At 41.8% G+C, this 27,432-nt stretch overlaps 1 protein-coding gene across 3 annotated transcripts in view; it reads right to left on the bottom strand.

The window, feature by feature from the left end:
- The window catches only part of MBD5 (methyl-CpG binding domain protein 5), a 112,782-nt gene that overhangs the window by 53,356 nt on the left and 31,994 nt on the right, over positions 1-27,432 (bottom strand). For all 3 annotated transcript variants that reach the window (XM_063401024.1, XM_063401025.1, XM_063401026.1), the window contains exon 2: positions 17,801-17,898. The gene's annotated coding sequence lies outside the window, so the exon portion shown is untranslated. The remainder of the gene's footprint in view (positions 1-17,800; positions 17,899-27,432) is intronic.

Below are 27,432 nucleotides of genomic sequence, written 5' to 3'. Positions count from 1 at the left end.
AATTCCAGATTTTTTTCCTGACTCCTCCATTTCTGTGGAGGGTGAGGGAATTCCTGGGGAGGGCATTCCTGGAGAGGGCATTCCTGGGGTGCAGCCCCTGGCTCTGGCTCCAGGGTTTCTCCTGGATCAGCCCAGGGAAGGATTTGTGTCTTTCTGTGGATTAGTCTTAACCCAGATCTCCCCTAATCCCTGTGCCTGCAGGAATGCTGGGGCTGGAGCAGCAAGGAGCAGCACACGGACAGCAAGGAGAAATTCCAAGTGGAAAGAGCAGCAGCCACTTGGAGAAATCCAGGATGTTTGCTCATTTTATTCCTGAGGCCTGTAGTGCTGAAAATCTCTTCTGTGTTCATGGGAGCATCTCGGCCTGCTCATTGTTTAAATAAAAGTAAGGTTTGTCTGTTTGCAGCTTCCTAATTCTAAATGTTCACTGTTCCAATGCCAAAGGGCAAGGGAAATGGGTAAAAAAATCTGAATATCTGACTGCTGTTGGAAACAATAACCTTGCCTCCACACCGATTACAATTCCCATCTATTATCTGAGCGTTTGCTAGGCACGGTGTCTGGAGAAAATGAAGTTAAGGCAGAACAGATGGCAGAAGAAAAAGCAGCAGCAGCTCTCCCACCTTCCCAGGCTACCTTTGCAGGAACATATGGCCTTTTCCTGGGCTCCTGAACCACAACAAGTTGGCCAGATGAACACAACTTCAAAAATGAACCTAACAGCACCACGTGCAAAACATGAGAGCTCCCAGAAACACCAAAAATCAGGTGGCTCCTTCTGAGGAGTGGATTCAGGAGTCAGCTGGAAGGCCAACAAACCATCACACTTCTTTAAATTATGTGCTACATCGTTATAAATGTAACACACTGATGTATTTCCTTCATGTAGGGGATAGATTATAAGGCTAACCTACTAACATATTTACTTTACATATGTGATATATAGATATAAGAAACATTTTTCAAAGGTCTGGCAATGCTGTCGTTTGAGTGGCTGCTGCTTTGAAGGAAGGGATATTATCTGGTTTTTTGTGTCTCCAGTTACAGGAAAAAAACAAAGAGGAGTTTTAATTTGCACAAGGAAAAAAATCCAACATCAGTTTAGTCAATATTTCAATCCTATAAATCCCGAGTAGCAGTTTGGACATTCTCCACATCTTGAAGAAGTTCATACTCAAGATTCAGACTGTAAAGTCTGGAGAATAAAAGTCTCTCCAACAATCACATGTCCCAATTTATTTTGGTTTTCTCAAAACATCTTAGAATTAAATTTGATGCATAATTTACAAATTGTTTTCATTCATCTGTAACACAGCACTTTGAAAACTTGATTTGTTTCCCTCAGCCCCTTTGCATACCTGGTGTACAAGCATTGCTGGTTTTTGGCTCACAATGGAAATGTAATCAACTTTTCTCCTTCACTGATCTTTAATTTAATTTAAAGATAACTGAGAAACTGATGAGAGCTGAGAAGATAAACAAAGAATCTCAGGTCTGTATAATGCCCATTTGTCTTTTCTCCTAATTCTCCTACACAAATGTTGCTAAAAGTACAAAAGAATTAGAGTTAGTAAAAAATTTACTTGTTACTACTCCATGCTTACAAATAATTCATTCTTTTTAACCACAGAACCCCAGAATTACTGGGTTGGAAGGGACCTTAAATCCCATTCCAGGGACTCCTTCCACGGACCAGGATGCTCAGGTTCTCTCTGGAGGTGTCTTAATCTCAGCCTTATCACAAAAAATACAAACATCCCCCCAAAAATGAAGACATTTGGTAAAATAACCCAAACAGGAGAGAGGAGCAGTTGTCACCTTTACCTCCCACCCCAGTGTCCACTCTTCCCTCCAGCCCCTCCAGCTGCTCCCACACTGCTGGAATGCTTCCTCCAATATCTTCATTTCCATCTCCTGACTGATTATTTCATAAATATAAATATAAATCTATATAATTATATATATATAATTATAAATATATATAAATATATTTGTGCTGACCCCAAGATCAGAAGTTTTTCCATCTCTCCACAACGTCCACACTACCAACACCTGGATAAACACCCACAGCACGAGGGGAAGAAAAGATTCCTGGACTTCCAGAGGAATCTCTTATCCCAAAGCCCCAAACTCATTAGGAGAGAAGAAATTCCATGCAGCAAGCACACCAGCAGTTTATATTTTTGCCTCATGACACTTTATCATCACATAATAAAGTGTCTTCTTTCAGACATGACATTATGCTGTTGTTTAGAATTTAATCCTCCCCAAAGAAAATAACAGAAACTTCTCTGAACTGTGTTACTTCTTATTTAAAAATTCTTGGCACAGAGCTCCATAACTGGCAAATTTTGGTGATTTTAAAGTCCCTTGCAGGGCAGATGCTGCCATGGAAGCAGAGAGGAGACTCCAGCAGACTCTGAAATTCCACTGAAATCACCCTGGAACTGGAACGGCTGAGAAAATCCAAACTGGATTTCCATGGAGAAGGAATTTCATCCCAGTCCCATCCCTGCCTGCTCTAGGCAGCCTCTGTCGCTGTCACTCCACTTCCTCCAAGCACTTCTTTCAAAGTGATGCTGCTAATTAGTACAATTAATTGTCCAATTCATTGATAAAAGTATCAGGAAGGCATTGGAACAATCCCCAGGCACGGGGCTCCCAAAGCAGAATTCAGTTTCTGGAATTCTGATCCTATTCTCGCTAAGGTTAATGGATGGTTTCCCACTGAGTTTAATGTAATTCACACTGGATCACCCCTGAGTCTATATTTATACAAAAATGCCCTACTATTTCAATCTGTTTGATCATTTTAAAAATATCCATCTTGTTTATTCAGAAATCGAGCTCAAAATTCTGTAAAAATTTAGCCTAAGATTGAATGAGTTTTGAGAAAGCTTTGAGTGATTTTATAAAGTCTGATTTTAAGGTATTTCTAAGTAAATGGGACTAAATAATCAAATATTCCTCTGATTTTTAGAAATATGAATCACAACAGCACTAAGGCCAAAGAGAAATATTAAATATTATTAATCACAAATGCACCAAATGTCACTGGGGGAAAGCACAGTAAAAACAAGGATTTAAAGGTGTCAAGGTTTAACAGCAAATCAACAACAGGGATAACTAAACTCCAGATATTTAAAGGCACAAGAATAAATTGAAGGATTTTCACATCAGCAGAGCACACAGAGGAAAAGGATTCAAGAATAAGAATTTTAGTAGCGGTCAATAGACAACTTGGTTAAACCTAGATTTGCTTTTTTATTTCACAATTTTATATGAAAATTTAATTTTCATTAATGATTTTTCTATGACCAAAAAACAAACAAAACAAAATAAAAAAACCCAAAAAACAAAAACAAAAAAACCAAAACAACCCCACAAAAACCAAACCAAACCAAAAAAACCCTTTCAAGCTAAAGAAATTTCTAATATACAAGAAGTTGAACAATTTTAATTGTTTTGCTAAAGTTAGCTTAAGAATGAAATAATGTTAATTTCATAATTAAAATGTAGGTGTAATAATACTACAGCCTTACAATTTTGTATGGCTCCAAGAACACTGAACTGCAAAATGTCAATTTAATGACTGAATTTTTCCTCCTTCACAGAAAGCACAATTGAAGTGCCCCAGTTCCTTCATTCTCAGCCTGTTTTTACACTTCAGGCATAATAAAAGATGAAGTTTCTGACCCCGGAAACTTTTGTTTCCTCTCCTGTACTTGCAAACTTCCCTAATTCAAAGGCCTGGCAGGAAGGAGTTAATGTGAGCTTCCAGATGAGAGACTCCATCTCCCAAGGAGACAAGAGAGTTCAGGGAGAAAAACCTGGAATTCCTCAGGAATGACACCAGATTGGAGAGTCAGATCCAAAACCTGAAATTCCTCCAGAGTGACACCAGATTGGAACTGATGGACAATCACATCCAAAACCTGAAATTCCTCAGGGATGACACCAGATTGGAACTGATGGACAATCAGATCCAAACCTGAAATTCCTCAGGAAAGACACCAGATTGGAACTGATGGAGAGTCAGATCCAAACCTGAAATTCCTCCAGTGACACCAGATTGGAGCTGATGGACAATCAGATCCCAAACCTGGAATTCCTCAGGAATGACACCAGATTGGAACTGATGGAGAGTCAGATCCAAACCTGAAATTCCTCCACTGACACCAGACTGGAGCTGATGGACAAACAGATCCAAACCTGGAATTCCTCAGGAATGACACCAGATTGGAGCTGATGGACAATCAGATCCCAAACCTGGAATTCCTCAGGAATGACACCAGATTGGAACTGATGGAGAGTCAGATCCAAAACCTGAAATTCCTCCACTGACACCAGACTGGAGCTGATGGACAATCAGATCCAAACCTGGAATTCCTCAGAGTGACACCAGATTGGAGCTGATGGACAATCAGATCCAAAACCTGGAATTCCTCAGGAATGACACCAGATTGGAGCTGATGGACAATCAGATCCTGAGGAGATTCCTCCAGTGTCACCAGACTGGAGCTGATGGACAATCAGATCCTGAGAAGATTCCTCCTCCATCCAAGCGCTCCAGCACCACTGGGGAGCTGCCAGTGAGGATCCTCAGCTTCCAGCAGAGCTGAGCTGAGCCTGGCAGCCCTGAGAGAACTCTCCCCACATTCTGTGTGTGATGTGTAACGAGCTGGACGTGCCAGGTCCAGGCAGTTGGATGTGATCTGCCAGGACCCTGAGCGGGAGGAATGCCAGGCATGGCACTGGGAATGTCATCCAGGTCTTGGGATCTGTCTGGATCTTCCACACCAGGAAAACAGGAATGTCTGGACGTGGCTTCACCCACAAATTTCTTCCTACCAACCCCTGTGAGCTGCTGCTCCCTCCTCTCCTGTATTTCAGTATTTTTGGGCTTTATTTTTCTGAGCTGATCCAAACCAAGCCAAATTTAAAGGATCTGAATGGTCCCACCACCTTCAAAAAGTTCAATGCTGAAATGAATTCCATGCACAAAGGACTTGGTTGGGTTTTAAAAGCACCTTTTATGGGATGGCAGCACCGTGCCAGGGGAGAAAACTTCAATCTGCTTTGCTGAAATGTGTGAATGTGCAACAGTGGCAACCAAACCTAAACAAAAGTGGGACTTAAAACAACCTCAAATTGGAATTCTGCTTTTGCCCTCTCTTTGGATGAAGGTGATCAACAAGTGAGAGGAACAGGACCTTTATTTGAGCAACCAAAGTTTTAGAGAATGCCAACAAAACACGATTTTGAACATAAAGACAAAGCTAAGCCATTCTGTAAATGGCATGAGAACACAGAAAATGCCTATTTTAGCTCCTGCTCAGTTGCAGAGAACAGATGGAAACATTTAGTTTGGACAACAGGAATTATTCCTTGATAATTCAGTATTTCTCCCTAATATCAAGACAGCCTGAAAACCAGTAAGAGCATCTTTAATTTTGCATGAAGTGAGATCTGTGAACTTATTGGGGCTCCTTTAACTTCGTTAAGTGATCAGATTTTACATCAGTGGAGTTTCCTGCTCTGTGGCACAGTCCAAAGCTTTCAGCAGCCTCATTAAAGATATATCACATAACATATATATTATTATATCCTATTATTATTATTTTTTTATTATTTTTTTTATTATTATTTTCTTGATATCCTCCATTAGCAGCTTCAAATAAGAGTGTCCAGGTCTTTCCTCAACTCAGGTCCTTGCAGGTAACAGTTAACTGGTACTAAGTGGAAGGACTGAATTAGTAAATCTCAAGTAAGGTTACAACGAGTCCACACAAGGCAGATACAGGCTCCTGAATTACTTATTTTCTGAACTATAAACACGTCCTCTGCTAAACCACCAGAATTAAGAATCTACTCATGCAGGCAGATCCTCATTTTGCATACCAGGGCTTCACTACAAAGAGGTGTAAATTTACTCAGGGTAAGAATTTATCCTAAAACACACCTGAAAATGTATTAAATGGACACACCAAGAAATTTGGCTTTTAGTGCTGCAGGTCAGCCCAACTGAGCACATGATGGTGAACACAGGAGGGTAAAGAAAGTTTGTTCCCCAGCACCCCCACGTACTTTAGGCAGCAGATAAAAATGAGCAGCTTAAACCAAAGTTTTTCCCTGACAGACTTTGGTTTATTTGTCCAAAAAACCCATTAAATACAGAAAATATTAATTCACCTGCAATAACACTGTACTCTCATGTTCTTCAAATTATCATCAAGGGCTATTATTGTAGCTATTTACCAAAATATTTTATAGCAGTGTTCCTCCCCACGTCATTTTGTGGCAGAATTAATGTGACAGCACAAACATCCCCTCTGCTTTATTAATTGAATTAATTGTCTTGGTCCAAACCCCAAAGCCACAAGAAGCTCTGAATTCGTTGTAACCACACCCTGAATGGCAGCCTGGGATTTGCAAAAGAAATCTCAAAGCTGCAAATAATAAAATTTAGGAAGGAATTCCTGGCTGGGAGGGTGGGCAGGCCCTGGCACAGGTGCCCAGGGAAGCTGTGGCTGTCCCTGGATCCCTGGCAGTGCCCAAGGCTGGGCTGGACAGGGCTGGGAGCAGCCTGGGACAGTGGAAATGTCCCTGCCATGGCAGGGATGGATTGGGATGAGCTTTAAGGTCCTCCAAACCCAACCCATCCAGTGATTCCATGAATTTCTGCACAATTCTGCCCAATTTCTGTACCTCTGGATGAACTCTGCCAGTAAGTTTGATAGAAATCCATTTTTGTAACACATTTTCCAGCTGCTCCTTCTGAATACAGAAGACACAAAACCAATACAGAGGAACAGAAGCTTGTGTTAACATTTACTTTCAAATTTTTGTGGGATCAGCAACAAATTTTTGTGGGATCAGGAGATGATTTGGGAAAACCATGGATGTAAGCAGTGGAGTCATCCTGAGGAACACATCCACCACACCTTCAGAGTCAGGATTTTCCCTGCCCAAAAGGATTGCAGACACAGGCAGGGACTCAAGAGATGATTTTGGAGAAGCTGAGCCAAACTGAAACGTCTCTTCACACGGAATTGAAAATGGTTTTTAAAATTTCCCACTCTTCAAGAGTAACGCTCTGAAAAAACGTAACCCACGAAGCTTTTTGGAACTACAGCAAGATAATTTAACACGTTGTGCTACGCTGAAGGCAAGGTCACACATTCTGCCATCATGTTGTGCATGAATTTTGATTTCCCTCAGCATTATGGGGTTCGACATTCATGGAATCATCTCAGGTTAAGGCAAATGGTGAAATGTTGTATCAGGTTGTATTTTAGTGACTGAATTGAGGATTTCAGGTGGTTTTTACTATTGCAAAGGCACCGTGTGTACATTTACATGCACTGACTGTTGTATCCAAGGAAAAGCCACCCAGTGATTTACAGCCAGTCACTCAAGCACAATTATCAGCTTTGAAACCCATCAATTTGATTTTTTTCCCCCTTTCTTTCTTGCTTTTAGCTGGCACTAGCACAAGGAGTTCTGGCATAGACTGTTTTCAGTTTGTACACATTTCAAACCAGTGTTGATTTCCTGGGACAGATGATTTAGAATTGCCATGTTCCCTTTAACTGAGCAGGATTTGCAATAGTACAAGATTTCTCGTATTTTTAACTGTTGGCCTTCCAGCGCTCAAAGCAAGGCTTATTTTCCCTTTCCATTAAAAAGTGACTTTTTCTTTCTCAAACCATTGAAAAGTCTAACAGGGCCAATGTGCCTTCTTTCCTCTCTGTACATTTAATAAAGTGTCAGGGATAGAACTTTAGGCTTAGTTTTTTTTCTTTGGAAGGGACAAAAAGGAACAGGCTTCCCATTTATTTTTGGTAACTTTTGGTGTCACACCAATACAATTTAACATTATTCTTCTATTTTTTAGGCAAAAAATGATATTGCTGCTCAGGTGCATTCCAAGAGATGCCAGAGGGCTTTCTGGAATGTTAATTGTGATTGTGTTAATCAGCTACTAAACTCCTTTCTGGGAGTGTTCTCTGGAATATTGCAAATCCTGGTGGTTTTAGCCACCTGATGAGCACAACTTTTCCAGATTGATTCCCTCAGGGATGCTCCTCCTGGATAAACTCCTCTTAGGAGCCCTCTCTGCTCTGGTCAGAATCCATCCAGAGGTACCATATGTGGCACCTGCTGGAAGCTGTTACAAAATTAAATCACCCTAATTAGGCAGGCAGAGCCTTTCCCACTCTTTATTCGGTGCTTAGGAAATGTCAAAAGGAAAAAGCATCCGGGCCCTGCAGATCACCAATCTCTGCATTTGAAACCACACCAAGCCTTGGAGTGAAAAGGAGATAAAATGCAACTTTTGCTAATGTTCAAAGGGTGCCTTGAAGGTGTCGCAGGTTTTCAGCTGTTTTAGTGCATTTTCTTTAGAAGCACAGATCAGATTTTTGCTTTATTGGACTATTTTGCTTTCTAGTCTTGAAAGCATCAACTCAGTGCTCTGAGCTTTCAGAAATATTTTGTTTTCTTTCACTGTCAGGCCTTGAGCTGCTGTGGACAAGGACAAACTCAAGATCCATTTGGACAAATCCAGATGTGCCACAGGTTGTCCCACCACTCACTTTTGTTGGCCAAAGCCTCAATTCAGGAATTTATTGAACTTAAATCATCAAGTTGCACATGTTACAGCAAGATCTACTGACTGAAGAATTAATGTATTTTCGCCAGACCTTCACAAGAAAACCTGATCAGAATCATCTTCAATGCTCCCCCAAAATCTTTATTTTTTATCTTTTATTGGGGCTATAGAACCATGGAAATGAACAACAGGGATGCCTTCAGCACTGGCAGTGTTTCTAGATGAGTTCAAGGACAGGTAAGAAGAAATTTAATGGTTTGGAATCCCTGTCCTAGAGCTCATCTTGCAAAACCTGATGCAGAGTTACCCAAATGTTTGAAAGGCAGAAGGGTCAGGTACTTGGAATGAGAGACCTTTCTAGAATGCAGGAATGGAACAATGAAATTCAGGAATAGAAAAACGAAATTCACACTGAAATTCAGGAATGGAACAATGAAATTCAGGAATGGAACACTGAAATTCAGGAATGGAACACTGAAATTCAGGAATAGAACAATACAATTCAGGAATGGAACACTGAAATTCAGGAATGGAACACTGAAATTCAGGAATAGAACAATGAAATTCAGGAATGGAACAATGAAATTCAGGAATAGAACAATACAATTCAGGAATGGAACACTGAAATTCAGGAATGGAACAATGAAATTCAGTCATTTCAGAGCTGTGTTTGTGATTCTGTGATTTGGGCATGTCACTGAAATGCTTTTTCAGCTCTGCCATCAAGAGTCAGGACTCCAGGTTTCTGCAATTCGAGCTGGACAATCCTCAATCTGTCTGCTGTAAAATCACCTTTTTATCATCACTAAATCCCATTCAGTTCACTGCTAGAACACACAGTTCAATCCTAGATTCATATTTTTATAGATTTCTATTTCCACCTAAACAAATCATTTACCCTTGTGTCAGTCCAGCAGATCTTTTGTATGTTGTGGTTTGGGGGTTTTTCCCTCCCTTTTCAGTGAATATTTCCCATTATTGTAAATATTCCATGAATTTGAATCTAAAATGTACTCTCAGGAGCACAGCCCTGCTGTTCCCACAAGGAAGGAAGGGTGTCTAATCCTTGCAGCCTCTCCTTGCCCCCTTCCCTTCATCCCAATTTTCAGGTTCACTTCCCAGGCCGAGGGGCTGAACTGCTTTCAGCTTCTCACATCCCTCTGGATTTAGGGATTGATCACAGGGGAGGAAGGCAGACCCTTCTTTCCTTCCAGCCAGAAATGTAATCCCCTGACCCGAACCCCAAAATCACTTTTGGCTTCAGCTCTTCCTCGGGAATTTCTCCTCAAGGGAGGACCATGCTGGAATTCTGTCAGTGCAGCTCTGAATACACAGCAATGCCATTTGATGGCCCCCAGAATTTGGTGTTTAACCATTTATTTGGGACAGCACAAGCCTTGCTTTCACAAAATGTTTCAGCCTCTGAAAAAATCTCTGTTTAAAATCTACCACATTGTGTCCATCAGTAACTGAGGGGATAAAACCTGAGGCACATGAGGAGTCTATACAGCACTTTATAGATCAGATTTATGTCCCAGCCAGAGCAGGACACTGGGCTGGGCTCCTCAGGGTTGATCTCCTGGCTGGGAAATCATTTCCACACAAATGCCTTGCACAGACTTTTCCCAACTGGCATCGTTTTTCCTTTTTGTGGGAAGTGCAAGAAAAGGCTGAAGCACGAGGGAGGTGCACAGGGAATGATGGACTGCAAAAACAAGCAAAAATACAGTGGGGGAGGATTTAATATGTATAAAACACAGAAAATATCTCAGTCCAGATCACAGAATGGGTAAAGTTGGAAAAGATTTCTAAGATCACCTAGATGAGAGGTAGGAGTAATTTCCTATAAAATGCAGTTACTATCAGGGTGATGAACATGGACAGAGTTTTCTGGGTGCTGTGGTGAGCTCCCTGCCAGCCCAGGCTCTGAAACACGAGCAGGGTCTGTGCAAGGTGATAGCCTGGGAGCTGCAGCAAGCCTGGAACACTCCCTGAGCTCCTTAAATTCACACAATCCCAGATGGGATGGGCTTGGAAGCTCATCCATTCCCACCCCTGCCATGGCAGGGACACCTTCCACCATCCCAGGCTGCTGCAGTCTGGCCCTGGGCACTGCCAGGGATCCAGGGGCAGGAATTCTCTGGGAATTCCAGCCCAGCCAGGAATCCCTTCCCAGTCTCCCACCCAGCCCTGCCCTCTGGCAGTGGGAGCCATTCCCTGTGTCCTGTCCCTCCAGCCCTTGTCCCCAGTCCCTCTGCAGCTCTCCTGGAGCCTTTTTAGGAACTGCAAAGTCACCCCAGAGCCCTTCCCTGCTCTCCCTTGGATGTTTAAAAAAGCAAAGGACGTGTCTGGATCTGTAGGGAGCAGATCAGAGATGTCAGACACAACCACAGAACCCCTGCCCAGCGAGGGCCCCGCTCCCATCCTCTCTCCAGGATGGGTTTCCCAAGGAATATTCCTGCTCTGAAAGCATTTTCTCGTGGATCAGCCACACTCCCCTCCTGACAAAACTACTCAAGTGTAACTTTGGGCATTATCCATGGGCTCTCAGAGTGTGTTTCCAGGGAAGAGGTGTGTGATTCCCACCTCCCCATCAGCCTGTGCTCATCCCTGTCCCTGCAGCTGCAGCCAGGCTGCTCCCTCATAATTATAAACCAACTTTAAATGGAATTTAGCTCCACATTCCTGCAGCCCTAATCAAAACCGTTCACGGAGAATGTGTGATTTTGTATTTTCAATCTGTTTAGATGGGACCATCATGATAATCTGAGGGCACTGGCCCTCCTGCAGAAACATCTGTGTCAAAGCAGGGACTTGTCCCTTTCTGTGGCTCTATTTTTAAAAGCTTGAAATGTATTTTAGATTTTAGATCATCAAGGAAATGCAATTTAAGGCAAATCAGAAAAATCAGTTTTATGCATGGATTAGTTCATAATCATAATTTCCACTGAAAAGGCATTAGAAAAAAGCCTTTAACGTCCTAAGAAAGAGAAAAGCCAAGTGAATTACGGAAAAACATTTGGTAGGAGCCTCCAGATTTTATGCCCTCATGCTCAAGAAGGTGCCTGGCTCACCTTTAAACCCTCACAATCCTTTCCAAGAGCAGAGACTGTAGAAGAGCTGGATTTTACAGGATTGCAGGGCTGCAGAACAGCCTTAATAATGCTCCTGACAGATGGAAAAATCAGCCCAATATTGATAATGTGACTTTATTGTTTTTAAACAATCATCCAAATCAGGATTTGCTAACTTGCTTCGCTGGAAGATAAAAGTTTTGGAGTTTGCAGTGAGTTCTGAAGTGCCCTTTACAGGAGCAAAGCTCTTTCTCCCCCATCACCAGTTCCCAAGAGCTGCTCCAAGGATCAAATCAGCTGAATAAATAAATATTAACCCCATCAAGACACGTGCATTTCAATTTGATACAACACCCAGAGCAGTTTATTGTGCACTTTAAGTGCCATTAGAAGTTGGAGTGATGGCAGGAAGGGCGTGAGGAGCCCCAGCTGAGGCTGTGTGTGTGGGATATATTGAATTTTGTACTCTGAGAACACAATATCAGCTCAAGCTGCTCCCTGAGAACTGCACTGAGCACAAAGAGGATCCTCCAGTCACAACAGCCACGTGTCAGACTGTCCCCGAGTGCCATTGTGCCTCCTGTCACCTGCTCATCTGCCTGCAGGATCTGTCCTCTGCAAATGTCACTCGCTGCCACTCAAATGCTGAAACTGTGCTGCTAACAGAAAGAAAATTAAGGAAATAATGTAAAAATAAAAATATACAGTCCTGAACCAACATAAATGTCTGCATTGGCAAAGGGATAAAACTTCCAAATAAAAATTAGCAGCATAAAAAACAGTGTTAGAATTACTAAGGGAGGGTAAATACACATTATAATACCTGTAATATCTATGATTTTCCTCTGTTGCCTTTTATTGAAGAGGAACCTGTGGCCAGGTTTTGCTGCTCCCTTGTTGGGACATGAATTAAACAAGAATTCACTCCTGGATCTATTTCCTGATGAACTATTTATTATCAAATGACACAAAGATTCACCAGTGAACACTCCCATTTACGTGGTATGGAAACAAGATTATTTTATTTTCTAACATCTGAACAAGCAGCACCTCAAATAGATCCCTGCTCCCATGGAAAATTCACTGGGATCTGTGTCCTAAGGAGTTTGAGTTCCTGGATTAAAGACTGATCAAAAAAGAGGAGCTATTTTACCTTTTGGTGAGTTTTTAAATAGAAATTTTAGTTCATCTTCCCCTTTCCTAAACTCTCAGAATGGCCCCAATAAACTGGGGGTGGGTTTGGGTCAGGTTCATGGTTGGACTCTGTGACCTTAAAGGTCTTTTCCAACCCAAATGATTCCTTGATTCTGTGATGAAACCTCAAAGAAATGTGAAAAAATTCCTCACATTTCTTTGATGAATCCTTTGAAGTGATCCAAACTTAGTTTGGGAGCCTGAGCCAAAGGGAACTGTGGCCATGACTGACCCACCTTGGTGACAACTTCACCTCCCAGGAATGTGGTAAGAAATAAAAATATAATAAAAAGAACCTTTTTGTGTTCAGTTGTGGAGCACCACCACAGGTTTGGAGAGGAAGAGAGGCTCTTTTCTTCACAAACCTGGTGTGTTTGATTTTAAAAGCATCCCTGGTTTGAATTTGCAAGCGTTTCCCTGGACTGGGATCCTTCTAGGAAAAGGCCAGTGGAGAATCTCAGAAATGAGAATGCTTTCCTCAAGCATTTCAATACAATTTTCACCATGATAGGGTTCCTCCAAGGATGTGAATTGACAGGAAGGGAAAAGAAAACAAAACTGAAGCACAAAATGAAAAAAAGAATCCTTTCACAACCTTTCAGGCCACCTTCATGTAAAAAAACTCAACTTTTTTAGGTTTTCATTAACAATTACATTTTAAATTTGCTGCCCTTGAGCTTCCTTTTCTTTTTTTTTTCAGAAGGAATTATTAAAACAAAAATCAGTGATCTGAGTTTGGTTTGGTGTTCCAACAGAAAAGAATGATTTGGTTTATCTTAAATACTACACTATACATTCTTCTTTTAAGTATTATTTATAATTAATAAATTATGACATGAGCTCTTATCTGTTATTTTAAACCAGCAGCCCTTTCAGCAAAAAGATGTGGCTTTTACTTCACAGAAATTTCTCGTGATATTTCAGGAAAACCTGAGGATGGGGATATGTAACATTTTCTAATACCACAGACTGAAATAATCCAACCCTCAACATTTTCTGGAGATATCCCAAGAACCTCAAAACTTTCTGGAGGTCTCCAGGTTCCTGGGGTTGTAGGAAGCCAGTCTTTGGCTTAGCTAAGAAAAACTAACTATTAAAAAAATTATCTGTAACAACTTTCCTATTTTAATTCGAATTTTAAAGAGAGAGGCACTGCAGGACCAGAAAGTTTTGCATTACTTAAACATTTAACTTTGAAATTACAACTAAATCCCTGAGCTTGATTAATTTGGTTACAATAAAAGAATTGTTGGGAACATTTCCTTTTGTTCAGGGCGCCTGCTGCTCCAATTTTTCAAAATGAAAAGCCTTTGTAGTTGGTTTTATTTACAATATCTGTGTTAGGGAAAAATTCACAACGCCAGCTCATAATTCAGTTTCAGAAGGAGCAGCTGGAAGAGAAAAGGGGATCATGGAAAACAAACTTCTTGCTCTGTGCAAAAACTTGGCAGAAGTGGTACAAAAATTTCTGCTCAGGCAGAGTACAACTTATCAAATCTATTACTTTGAAAATTTGGCTTTAAAATGCTCCTACAAGTTGTAATAATTACGAGCAACATTAGGAAAATGTCTTTTTTTTTCCCCAAACCCTTTAAATAATTTCTGTAGGAAAAAAATTCAAATGAAGTAGGTCTCCTTTTATTAAATTTAAGAAGGTGGAATTCGTTTATACCTCGCTTTAGAGACAGTACCTTGGGATTTCACAAAACTCCAAGCCTTTCATATGGAAAGAAGACAGAGCGAGACAGAAAATTGATTGTTCTCAGAAAAACATCAGGGCTTCAGCAAAGGCAGCGCAGCTCCTTGCTTTTAATGACAATTCAGGAAAAACAGGCTGAGGGAAAGCTGCTGGAAGCCCAGCCCGCCTCGGGATAACCCCAGGCAGACCTTGGGAATCTGCCCCATCTCCCACCCAGCCCTGCCCTGTGGCACTGGGAGCCATTCCCTGTGTCCTGTCCCTCTGTCCCTTGTCCCCAGTCCCTCTGCAGCTCTCCTGGAGCCCATTTAGGGACTGCAGAGTCAGCCCAGAGCCCTTCCCTATCCCAGCTCCTGCAGTGGGAGCACGGCCCGGGCTCTGTGAGCCACTGGAATTCAGCAGCTCCAGGTTCTGGAGTCTGGAGTGTGCTCAGGAATGGGCAGAGACAGCCAGGCTGGGGCTGGGGTGGCACAGGGCACTGCAGGGCACTGCAGGTGGCTGCCAGCACCAAATTCCCTCCAGTCCACGCTGGGATTGTCCATGTGCAAAAAGATGAATGGATACAAACCCCTCTCATCCCCCTGGGCTGCAGATCCACGTTTGTGTCATTAATGCTGCATTTCCCAGCACAGGGAGGGACCTGGAGCTGCTGCAGAGCCCAGAGGAGCCACGGAGCTGCCCCAGGGCTGGAGCCCCTCTGGAGCTGGGCTGGGAGAGCTGGGAATGTTCCCCTGGAGAAGGGAAGGCTCCAGGGAGAGCTCAGAGCCCCTGGCAGGGCCTGGAGGGGCTCCAGGAGAGCTGCAGAGGGACTGGGGACAAGGGACAGAGGGACAGGACACAGGGAATGGCTCCCAGTGCCAGAGGGCAGGGCTGGGTGGGAGATTGGGAAGGGATTCCTGGCTGGGCTGGAATTCCCAGAGCAGCTGTGGCTGCCCCTGGAGCCCTGGCAGTGCCCAGGCCAGGCTGGAGCAGCCTGGGGCAGTGGGACTCCCACAGAACCAGATGAATTTTAAGTCCCTTCCAACCCAAACCAGAGTGGGGTTCTCCAAAAGCTGCTGCTAAAAGGTGCAAGAAAGCACAAAAGCAAATTGTGGATCCCATCTGCAGGGAAAGGCCTGGAGATCACTGAGGGAGGAAGAACTGAACAATTAAAGGCAGCGGATTGCTGGTTAAATTCCATCTGTTTAATGGAAGGGTTTCCTATGGAGGAAAATTGCAACGTTATCATATAATTAAAGATAATGCACGAGGTCTGAGTGGGTGAGGCAGGTCAGGAAGGTTTGGGAGCACTGGACTACCCAGGAATGTGGATTCCATCCAGAGAGCTCCTGCTTTTAAAAATAGATCAAATGTTACAGCAGCAGTGGCTGCAACACCTGCACAGCTGTGAGCACTTCAGTGGGAAAAAAAAAAAGAGTACAAAATACAAGTTAAGATGCTGAGAATGAGAACTAAATGTTTTCTTGGATTTCACTGGAGCATCCTGAGGTTTATCCACATGTACATATTAAAACTTTCAGGAAATAACCAGTACAACATGAACCTTCCAGAGAAAACGACTTTCCCTGCCCTAGTTTTTCACATAGAAAAAAAAAGGGTTTTTTCAGCACCCAAACACAGACTTTGATAATTATTCCCCCAAAACATTTGGTTTTCCAAATGGTGGAGATTCCTATTTTAGAACAAATGAAAACATATGCAAAGGTCTGTCCTGGAAGGGAAGAGTGACAACAAAACAAACCCAACCCCTCAATAAGGCCGAGGTATAAATAACCTCCCTCAGCTCTGTTGGTCTTTTAAATGGAAAACTCTTCCTTCTGGGGGTCAAAAAAATCCCCAAACTAAGGGAAAATGAGAACTGCCTTCATTTTTTCCCTTCATTTGAAAAGACTCCATAAATGAGACACATAATTTGTGTGGGCTAACAAAGCACTTCCAAGAATTCTCTCTTGATACTGCTGGAAAATGTATGTATATATTATATATGTATTAGAAAGATATGGATTAGAAAGCTTTGCAGAATGAACCCTTGCCCAGCAGATCCTGATTTGACTAAAAGAAGAAAATTAATTACAAACCCTGAACAAACTTTGTATTTAAACCAGTTTTAACTGTGCTGCCTCAGAGCATCACCTGGGCCTCAGCATGCAAAGAACAGTGGAGGTTGTGTTCCTCAAATTCCCACCTCCCAGGAGCCACCCAAAGTTCAGATTTGAGAATTAAGGAGCTTATCCATGAATTTATCCATGCCCTGACTCAAGAGCATTTCACAGGCTTCACTTTGAAAAGCCTCAGCTCGAGTTGGTGCCTCCAGAAGTTCAAAACTGAAGCTGTAGCCTCATTTTGGACCTCTCTGCTAAGGCAAAGAAAAGCAAATATGTAAATTCCCAGTGAATTCAAGTGCCCCATTAGGAGCTCAATTATATTCTGAAATGATGTCTTAATTGGTTTGCTCATAGATGAGCTGTACTGCTAAACCAAAAATCTACTGCCATAATCAGCACTAAATTTCAGATATTGCCACACATTAAATTAACAGCAGATAATGAGTGGGAAAATTAGCTCTATTTCCATAATAGAAAAAAAAAAGGTCCCATATTACCTATGGTGTTCCACAGAGTTAGTTTCAAAATAGGAAAAAATGATCCATAAACAAAATTCTCCTGAATATCCTCCCATTTATTTGGATCATTTATTGATAATAAATAATACAAGCAGAGGAAATAAACAGCACAGGACACGTCAGATTTGTGCTTTCAATATTTAATTTAAGAGAAGTCATACTTCTAAAATTCTGCAGGAATTTTCAAGAGATTTACCACAATTTTACCCTTTTTCACCTGATTTTTGTCTTTTTGAGCAGAAGCCCCATCCTGAATCACTCTTTAGATTTTAAGGTGGTGCTGGTTCTCATCAGTACCACAAGAAATTGTAACAGATCTGCAGGTCAAAACACTCATGAGAGAAGAGGAATAAAGAAAAACATTAGGTGCAGGAAAAAAAGAGAAGCTAAGGAAGGATGGATATTCCTGTAACTAAAGGGAGGAGAAGAAATTGAGCTCTTTCCATGGATATAATTTTTCACTTCAGAATAAATAAACATTAAAAAAGAGGTTAAAAGTTGGCAGAGCGGTCAGACTCCCAAACTTCAGCTGCTGCTCAATTTTGGAGGTCAAAAATGAGCTTATTCCTTCAAAATGCATAATGTGGGTTCTGAGTTACCTTTGCTGCCTGAAGGGAACAGATTTCAGAGATCTTGTCTGTAAATGAGATAATCTTCAACAGTGCTGCCTCCAGCGACCACCATCGTCAGCAAGGATCTGCACAACAACACCAGAGCACAGAATCAGCCAGGAGAGCCCAGAACTGACTGGTTTATTTATTAAACAGGCACAGTTTCATGCAATACATGAATTTAGGAGCTGCTTTTATTTTTATTTTTAAAAATAAAAGTTGCTGCATGGGAAGGGATTGATCTGCTTGAGGGATGTGATAATTAGTCTGCGTTGGTATATTTAAAAATACACCTGACTTGGGGAATTCACTGTTATACCAAAATAACAACAGCAAGGATCCCGTGAGTTAAAATTTCAATTAAATAAAATTACAAATCAGTATTGGAATGTGACATATTGTAAGCACTACCAGATTATGAAAAGTTAAACCACCTCCCTAGACTGAAATTAAAAGTAAATTTAAGACAAGGTCACTATAAAATGCCAGTTATGCTTTTAAAAAATAAAATTATTCCACAATATAACCCCAGAGTGTAATTTGTTAGTGCTGCTTTCATATCTCAGCACTGTAGCTATGGAAAGATAAATATAAAAAATTAAATCATCAGAAAACTCATCAGGCCCAAAAGTTTTTGTCTCATAAACAATTTTTCTATTTTAATCACTCAATTCCACTCGGTTTACATTTTCTGAGACCGTGGAGGAATCAAAGTCAAAGCAAAGGAAAACCCCCCTGACTTCCATCACCTGAGAAAAAATCACCTTTCAAACCAACTTCTGCCACAATCCAGCAGGTTCTGGAATACCTGCATGGATACCCTGCTCTTTCCAAAAATGTAAAATCCTTGTAGAGGAAATAACTCCCATCAGCCTCAAATAAACCTGCCCATGATTGTGTTCTCTCTCTTTTTCTGCTGCAAACCTGAAACCTGCAGGCCTGCCCGGCTGAGAGTGGATGGATCAGCGTGGGGAGAACATTCCAGGCACAAATGAGCCAGGGAAGGGCTCCAAGGCACTGCAGGGATGCTGCCCTGGCACACTGGGGGGGAATTTCCAGATGGGCTGAGGGGCAGGACAGGAATGGAAAAAAAAGGGTTTTTTCACCATTGAAGGCTCAAGGAAGTCACAGAAGTTTCTGTGAAACAAGAGGTGGAAAAGATCTGGAGATGAGCTCAGCATCACTGAACACCCAATGCAAGACCCCCAGTGTTGGTGCCCTGAGGTGCAAGGAACGCCTGAGGTGGCACTCGGGGCTCTGGTGACAAGGTGGGGATGGTCACAGCCTGGACTCCACGATCTTGGAGGGCTTTTCCAACCCCAAAACCACTAAAGCCAAACCAATCACCTTTAAATCCACCTACAAACCCCTTGGAATCAGGAGTAGTTAAAGGTGGGAAAAGCCTTTGAGGTCACCAAGTTCAACCAGCACCACTTTAGGACAGCTCTGGTGGCTTTGGTGTCCTTCATTTGGTCTCTAACCCTAAGCCTAACCCAATAAAGTCCAAGAAATGCAGCGGTACAGAAGCCACGGCAAAAACTGATTTCTTTAAAGAGATCAGCACAGAAAGTTGGAGCAGTGGCTCCAGAGAGCAAAGCTCACCTGGTGAAAACTGGGAAATGGGTTGAGAATTGGAGTGAAAAATGGCATTTTAAAGGGAGAGCACAGAATATGGAGCAGCTCTGGGATGACAATATTTCACTTTAAGCAGATCTTGTTTGGAGTCTCCAAAGCAGTTTTGAGTCTTCCCTTCAAGTGACTTTGTTCACATAATTTGGTGTTGAGGTTTTCTATCAACCCTGCTTCAAACTTCCCATTCAGTTCTTAATCTCCCCAGATTTTTTTCAGTGCCATGAAAAGATCTGTATTTTATTTTTTTGCCTGACAAGTAAATCATTCTCACGTCGCCTTTTGTGTTAATAGATGATATTTTCTGTTTTCTTTGTGAACTGCACAGCCACAATCCAGATATTTAAACTCTGCTCCCACTGCAGATGTTATTTCTGATCAGATTTAATCATCACTCTCAAACAGAACAACTGCAATAATTGTAAGGGTATCATTAATTTTGTTCTCAAAACCTCTAAGCCTTCTCCAAGGGCTTGGAGCATCACAGCACCGGGAAGAATTTTCTTCTGTGTTTAACCACATCTTTCAAGGGAATCTGCTGAATTTCTTGGGACCTGTTAGTTTTGCTGAATGGCATCTGAATGTTTTATTTTTACTTCACACGATTTTATCATCCTCACCCTAAGACCAGGAGGAGGCCCCATGACCTCACCTCCAATTAATGGGAATTTATTGATGAAATTAAATGCTTTTTGTTTAAGAACAAATGATGTTATTTACGGTGTCAGTTCCTCCAAGACATTTGATACAAAAATAAAGACAGAGTTGCACAGAATCCCAGACTGGTTTGGGTTGGAAGGGACTTAAAGCCCATCCAGTCCCACCCTGCCATGGGCAGGGGCACCTTCCACCACCCCAGGGTGCTGCAAGCCCCATCCAGCAGATCCCTATGGATCCCTATGGATCCCTATGGATCCCTATGGATCCTGGACACCCTTTCCTGGTCACCACAGCCCAGGAGTGCCTGGAATTCCTTTGTGCTGCTCCTCAGGTGCTCCCCGTTCTTCTTTTTAAATTTTTTCTCTTTTTCTTATATTCTCCAGCACCTTATTTTGAATGTTGTTCCTCTAAATATCCCAGAGTATGAAGAGTTGGTTCTACAGGATTCTGCATCCTTGTCTGGTGCCAACCCACCAAACATATGTCTCTGCTCAAATGGAAGAATCTGTTTTGATTTCTCTTCTTTTTTTGTATTTTTGAGATTTCTTCCTGGACTGGGGACAAAACATTTCTTTAGATACAACTCAACATTTAGTAGCTTTTGAGATGTGAAATTTCCTATAGATTTTTCTTAATTTATTCCCATGCAACAACTTTGAAGAAGCTGAACCGTTTGACTACATGAGAAAAATTGTTAAATGTTCAAAAATTCATTACTAAACCAAAATTTATTTAGAAGTTCCTGGTTGGGAGGGTGAGGAGGAGCTGGAATGGAATTCCCAGAGGAGCTGTGGCTGCCCCTGGATCCCTGGGAGTGTCCCAGGCCAGGCTGGACAGGGCTTGGAGCAGCCTGGGACCGTGGGAGGTGTCCCTGCAATGGCACTGGATGGGCTCTAAATTCCTTTCCAACCCAACCCATTCCAGGATTCCATGATAATTCTTCAATCTCATGGGTGACAAACATGCCTGAGCTTCCTAGAGATGTACAGGAATGAAAAGAAACCCCTCAGCTCAGACAGGTGCAAAATCTCGCATCATTTTCTGTTAGATAAGGGAGAATTTGGGATGCACCACCACACAAACACTCCCAAGCCTCTGCAATTTCCATCAGTTGTTGCCTCTGGGAGGTGTTTTTCTTGTTTGTGAGAAAAAAATCCTTCCAGTCACATGAAAATTATTCCACAGCAAGATAAATGCACGCAGGAAACAGCAGAAATGTTCGATGCGTGACACAATATCTGCACACAGAGTCAGGAAAATATTTCCCAATATTTTTTTTCTTTTAGTGGTAAATGTAAAGGAGCAGAAAGTTGGAAAAACGCTGAAGGGATTTTTGTGTTTTCACACCTGAGGGGTGCAGGCAGGAGCAGGACAGGCCCAGGGATGAGCAGGGCTGGATTCTCCTCCGAGCACGATCCAAACACTCTGGAGAAGAACGAGGAGGAAAACACGAGGGTTTTCCTTTCTTTATTCCACAAGAATGCTGAAAAGGCTGCCTCAATCTTTCTTTAAATGAGTAGTTTGAAGTGAGAAATAAATAAAGCAGGTCAGATTCTCTTTGTGAGAGATGAGCGAGCAAGGACTAATGAGATCACACGACAGATGAGTCTGCTCCCACATTGTCCTAAGGAAGAATTCCAGCCCTCTTTAACTGTTATTTACCTTTTTATGGACACCAATAGAAGAGAATTTTCTAACTACCACTAGAAAACAAGAAGATGTTTTAACTAAAAGTAGGAGAGCCTCAGTAATTTTACAAACTTAATGGTATTGTGGGGAAGGGCAGTTTTGGGGATGCTGTGCTGTATTCTGCACCAGATATTTGTATCTATATATTCATATTTAAGTCTAGCACACATATTAAACATAAGTATTGTATGTACATAAGTATATAGAATAAAAAAAAGTGTTTTCTCTATGTATATAGATAACAGATAGTTTGTTTTTTACTACAGGCAAAATCCCAGCGCTATCAAAATTTCTGAGAGCCAAAACATTTCTGGAAGAAATAAATCCCCCAGCCCTCAACAAGACACAAACTCCATTAGAAAAAAAAATCCCATTTATCTTCCAAACACGAATATCTCCATTTTCTTCCCTTCTGGATTACTTCTAAATACTTTTTTAGCAGCTAATCTCTCTTTAAAGCTGAACAGAGTAAGGGAGCACGGAAGAGGCCACGGGCTGGGAGAGCTGGGAATGTTCCCCTGGAGAAGGGAAAGATCCAGGGAGAGCTCAGAGCCCCTGGCAGGGCCTGAAGGGGCTCCAGGAGAGCTGCAGAGGGACTGGGGACAAGGGACAGAGGGACAGGACACAGGGAATGGCTCCAGAGGGCAGGGCTGGGTGGGAAACTGGGAATTCCTGCACTGAATTAACCTCCAAGAGTTCTCCTTGCTCTGAGCAGCCCAGAAATTCAGAGATGGGAAGAGTCCCTCATTCATGGAATTTGAACAGGGAAAAGCAAGCTCAGTGCCACGCTGAGGAAATTATCATCCCCAGCAAACTGGGTCACAGGAGTGAGTAGTTTACTAAATATAAACTTTCTTTGTAGTCAGGCAGCCACTGTCAGAGTAATGAGATTTACTCATATTTCACCCAAGAGCTCTCTGCGCTCAGACTCATTAAAATAACCAAGTGACCACTCACACGTCCCTCACCTCTCAGGTGACGCAGCAGCAAATTTAACAACCTTAAAAACAAACAAATAAAAAAGGATTTTGACCTTTTATAATTTCTAGGTATAAAAGAAAACCCTTTGCATCTCCACTGCCATTCACCCAAACATCTCCTGCATCCAAAAATACCCCAAGCGTAATTCTCTCCCCAAGTCACGGGGAGGTGACAGAGCCTTACTCTACCCCCACAAAAAAAAAAAAAAGTGATTTTTGTGAGGAGTTTTAGTGACCTCCTCAAAGCCCTGCCCTGCTGGTGACACACTTGGAAGGGAAACACAAAATTCCTGACATCTTCCAACCCCGTGAAAAGCCGGGGCTCTCCCAAAAATGTCAAAGCCGGAACAAACGAATGGAAGGCTGAGAACGCTCCCTGTTGTTTATTTTTCTGTGTGTTTGAGGAAGAAAAGAGAATAATATTTTTGCAGCCATGCAAGTATCAGTGTGTTTATAACAGGATGTTCTTCCTCTGCTGTTTGGATGGTTCCAAAAATATTCCCCTCTGGTTTGTGGCAGTGGCTGTCACCCTGACAGCGTTTGCTGCCTCCAGGGCAGGCTGTGTCTGTAACAAATCTGCAACTGATGCCACACTCTCATTTTTCTAAACTTAGAGCTAAAAACTGATGGGGCTGAATTAGATACAAAGCTTTAATTTCTGGGTGGTTATTCCCCAGAAGTTTAAAACCTGCAAAGATGGTGCAAGTTGGGCTAAAAGTTCTATTTTTGGTGGGTTTTGAGACAACTGCACACTGACATTTACTATTATAAAATAATTAATGCTCCTGTGCTTTCAAACACTGGGTATCAGGAATGATGACATGGAATCAAAACCTGAAAAGAGGACACTTCACTGCAGATAAAACACTGACATCTCTTCAGAGACTTCCTTTTAAACAGGAAAAAAAATGGCACAGTGTTGAGCCTCAGTTGTTTGAAGAAATATTCTTCTCCTCCAAAATGAAATTAGAAACATTCAGAAGCCCAAAACGTTGGAAATTTATGAATGTATCAATCTGTGGTTACGCAGCCAAAAGGAAAAAAAAAATGCATCTCTTCAGATACATCTCTTGGTTTATTTTCTGGCTTCTTCCAAGGACAGAAAAGGCAATCAAACGCAACAGAAAAATTGTATTAATTGGCTGATTTTATGACAATTTCCATCCAACAGTATTTTCCTGTTCTTGTCACTGAATTATAATTATCCAGCACAAAATGCACAGTTTTATAAAATGTTTCAAGCAGTTTTTGCCTGGTTTTGGGGCTGCCCTGGGTCTGCACTGCTCCCTCCTCTCCTGGATATTTTAATTTATTTAACTGCTATCAATGTTCAAACAATAAATCGTGGTGTCATTGGAAGGATTTCCATTAAATCACAAATACCTTGCTTATTTTTAAGGAAAGAAACCTGAAAGTAAGTCTGGAAAAGTATTTCTCTGAAATATGAGAGTAATAATTAACAGGTTTCAGGGGTCTTTTCTGCATTTTAATTTCAATATTCAACTAAGAACTGTGTCTAATTTCCCAGACCAAGAAATGTTTTTTGGTCTGTATTTTAACACCTGCAGTTTTACAAGGATTTCTCTTTTGATGGAACTCCTGGAAACAAATTAATTCATAAGTGCCTCCAAATCCCCCAAGATTTAACAGAGGAATATTTCTTTATATAGCAGGGCATGTTCAGCATCAAACTGAAATCTAGGAAAAGACTTGATGTAAAATTAAAATGTTTTTAATCCGTGTATCCCACTTTTCCAGGCCTACATTCACACAGACCTTTTACTCCACCTGCTTTCCCTTCATCCTCATTCCATAAGGAGCATCCCCTGAATATTCAGGTTTAAAGTATGGGTCACATTTAATATTTTGTTCCTTCTCCATTAACATAAGATTTATAGCACTGCCATAATTACAATGCTTTTAAAACAAGCCCGTGCACAAATATCCAATTCTGATTGATTGGAATCAGGAACAAGGAATATAATCTTCCAAAACTTCATTCCTTCCTTTGGCCAAACTTAGCCCAGCTGCTCTTTAGCTGATGATTTAGGAGCATCCACAAATGACATCAGGAGCACTTTAGTTACGCCAACCTAATTTCATAAAAAATACCTTGAGAGATGATTGTGTTACTAACAGAAAGGAATTTATCTCCCTTTTCAGCTGCGTGTGCAGCTCATACAGATCAGCCCCTGCAAATCACTCCTGGAAACTTCAGAACACTCCTTAAATGTAATAATGGACTTTTTCTTAATAGCAAATTTATTTGAAGCCGTGCCCGTATTCCTTCCCTGTGAAATAGAAGATAAAATCCTATTTCCCCACGGCTCACTGTGCTGCCTGCTGGAAAAGCAGAGGGTTTAGGCACATTAAAGAAAAAGTCTTAATAGGTTTTTGCCCCTCTTTATTTTTTATTAAAATAAGGAAAAACATGATTATGGGTGGACTTCATAATTTTTTTTTCTCAGCAACCTGTGTTTTCCAAAGCTCAGGAAGCCACAAGGATTCCCACTGGCACAAATCCCCGTTGAAGGCACATCCAGTCAAAGCTCTGCCTTCACTCTGCCATTCCTTCTGATATTCCTGCCCTTATCACTTTTGTCTCCATCATTACTCTTTCTATCTTATCTTTACTAACAAGAAAACCCTTCCAGGAAAAATGCCTGGGAGAGGCACCACTATCACCCCAGACATCTCCACAACAGCCACATGGAGAGATAACAGCAGAGATAACAGCAGAATTCCCTTCCTGCCTGGCTGAAATGAGCTTTGGAATATTTTTGGGGGAGAAAACGACCTTGGTAATTTTTCCAGCCACAATTGGCACATCCCCATTTGTGTCACCAGGAGGAAGCAGCAGGGCTGTGGATCAGGGGTGCAGTTTGCCTCTTCCCAGTTTAACTCTGGAAAAGCTGCTTGGGTAAGGGCTGGGTTATGGAATTCTGGATAAGACAGGCTGCTCTCCCAGAAAAGGGAATCTGGGGTGTCTGCATCACCATAAAACCTCTCGGGACAGCAAGGAGGAGCTGGAGACCAAAGGTGAAATTGTGGTTTAAATTTAAAAGCTTTTTCAAAGTTTTTCATGTTTTAAAAGCTCCTTTAGTTTCTAGTGGTTATTTGGGATAGGTAGAAGACTGGAAATATAAGTGTGGGAAAAAGAAAAATGCAGAGGTCCAAGCAAAAGAAACAACTCCCCCAAAAAACTGAACATACTGGAGGAGGAACCCACCTAAATCATCCTTCCCAATAAAAACACACCAAAATCTGCTTTATCTGCTCCGTTTCTTTAGCCCAGAGACACCACCACAAAGAGAGGAGGAAACCTTCACGTGGAGAGGGAATGAATGGGCAGGAGGAAGTGGGCAGAACTCTGTCCAACAGTGGCTGCTGGAGAAAAAGTCAAATTATCCTGTTCAGGGAGGTGTTGCCAGTTTAACTCATCAGTTTAAACCACCAAAGCGATTGTGATCTGCAAGAATTTTATGCCACTGGAGATAATACTAAAACTTTTCAAGAAAAGACATCAAAAGCTTTTAAAAGCTTAGTTAAGGAGTTTCCATGCCAAAATAATGATATGGTTAAAAACTGGCATGTATTTGACCCATTTAAAAGTTTAAATTTGGGTGTTCTCCCATAAATATACACCCTCTTCTTGCTCCCACAGAATGATTCTAATCTCAAATTAAATAGTCCACACCACTGCTGGAATTGTCATCCAGGTCCTTCTCATGATAAATCAATGGCATTTACAGGCATTAAAAACAAACCAAAAAAGCAAAACAAATCATATAAAAGCGTAATTTCTTCCCATCTTCCTGTCTGCATCTCAAACCACTTCAGCCCAGTTTCTACTCTTATGTTTTTCAGTTTATCTAAAACTAAATCCTGAACTACCCCAATCTCTCAGTTCCTACAAAGTCCTACTGAAATCGGTGAAGGAAATTCTTTATTACAAGAAAGAATTCTTCACTATAAACAGAATTCTTTACCACGGAGAATTAAATGGTAGAATTCTTTATTATTGAATATAAATCCTTCCCTGGGAGGGTGGGCAGGTCCTGGCACAGGGTGCCCAGAGAAGCTGGGGCTGCTCACCCCTGGGAGTGTCCCAGGCCAGGCTGGACAGGGTTGGAGCAGCCTGGGACAGCGGGAGGTGTCCCTGGAATGGGGTGGAACACGATGGGCTTTGAGATCCCTTCCAGGACCTGTGGAACACACCCTGGGCATGGAGCTGCTCCACATGTCCAACATGAGGACTGCACTCCCAGCTCCCCACGGCAGAGCCACCAGAGCAACCCCAGGGATGCTGAGATCCACAGCCATGCCTCAAAAATGCACTTACTGCATTCTTTTGTATACCCAGATGAGATTCTTTTACATGGAGTGGTTAAGCCAAAGGAAAGAAACAGGAAAAAATGAAAAAGCAAGCAAACAAACAAACAAAAAAAAAGAAGGGCCTTTGTCCTGAAACTGTTTTTCCCTTGTTTTCTTTGGAAGAATCACCTAAAAAAGTCGAGTGCTGCTGAATGCTCTTCCATGACATTTAGTCTCAATCTTCTCTTTCTCCATTTCACTCTTTATTTCCAGCTCGAATTCCCCACTCCAGCCTGAGCATTTCCCTGTTATCTTCCCTTGTTCACAATTTCAGACCCTTGTCCTGCA

The sequence above is a fragment of the Prinia subflava genome, chromosome 6 (assembly GCF_021018805.1).
Source record: "Prinia subflava isolate CZ2003 ecotype Zambia chromosome 6, Cam_Psub_1.2, whole genome shotgun sequence".
Taxonomy (NCBI): Eukaryota; Metazoa; Chordata; class Aves; order Passeriformes; family Cisticolidae; genus Prinia; species Prinia subflava.
The sequence above is the reverse complement of the archived record's forward strand: the minus strand, read 5'-3'. Positions and strand labels throughout refer to the sequence as shown.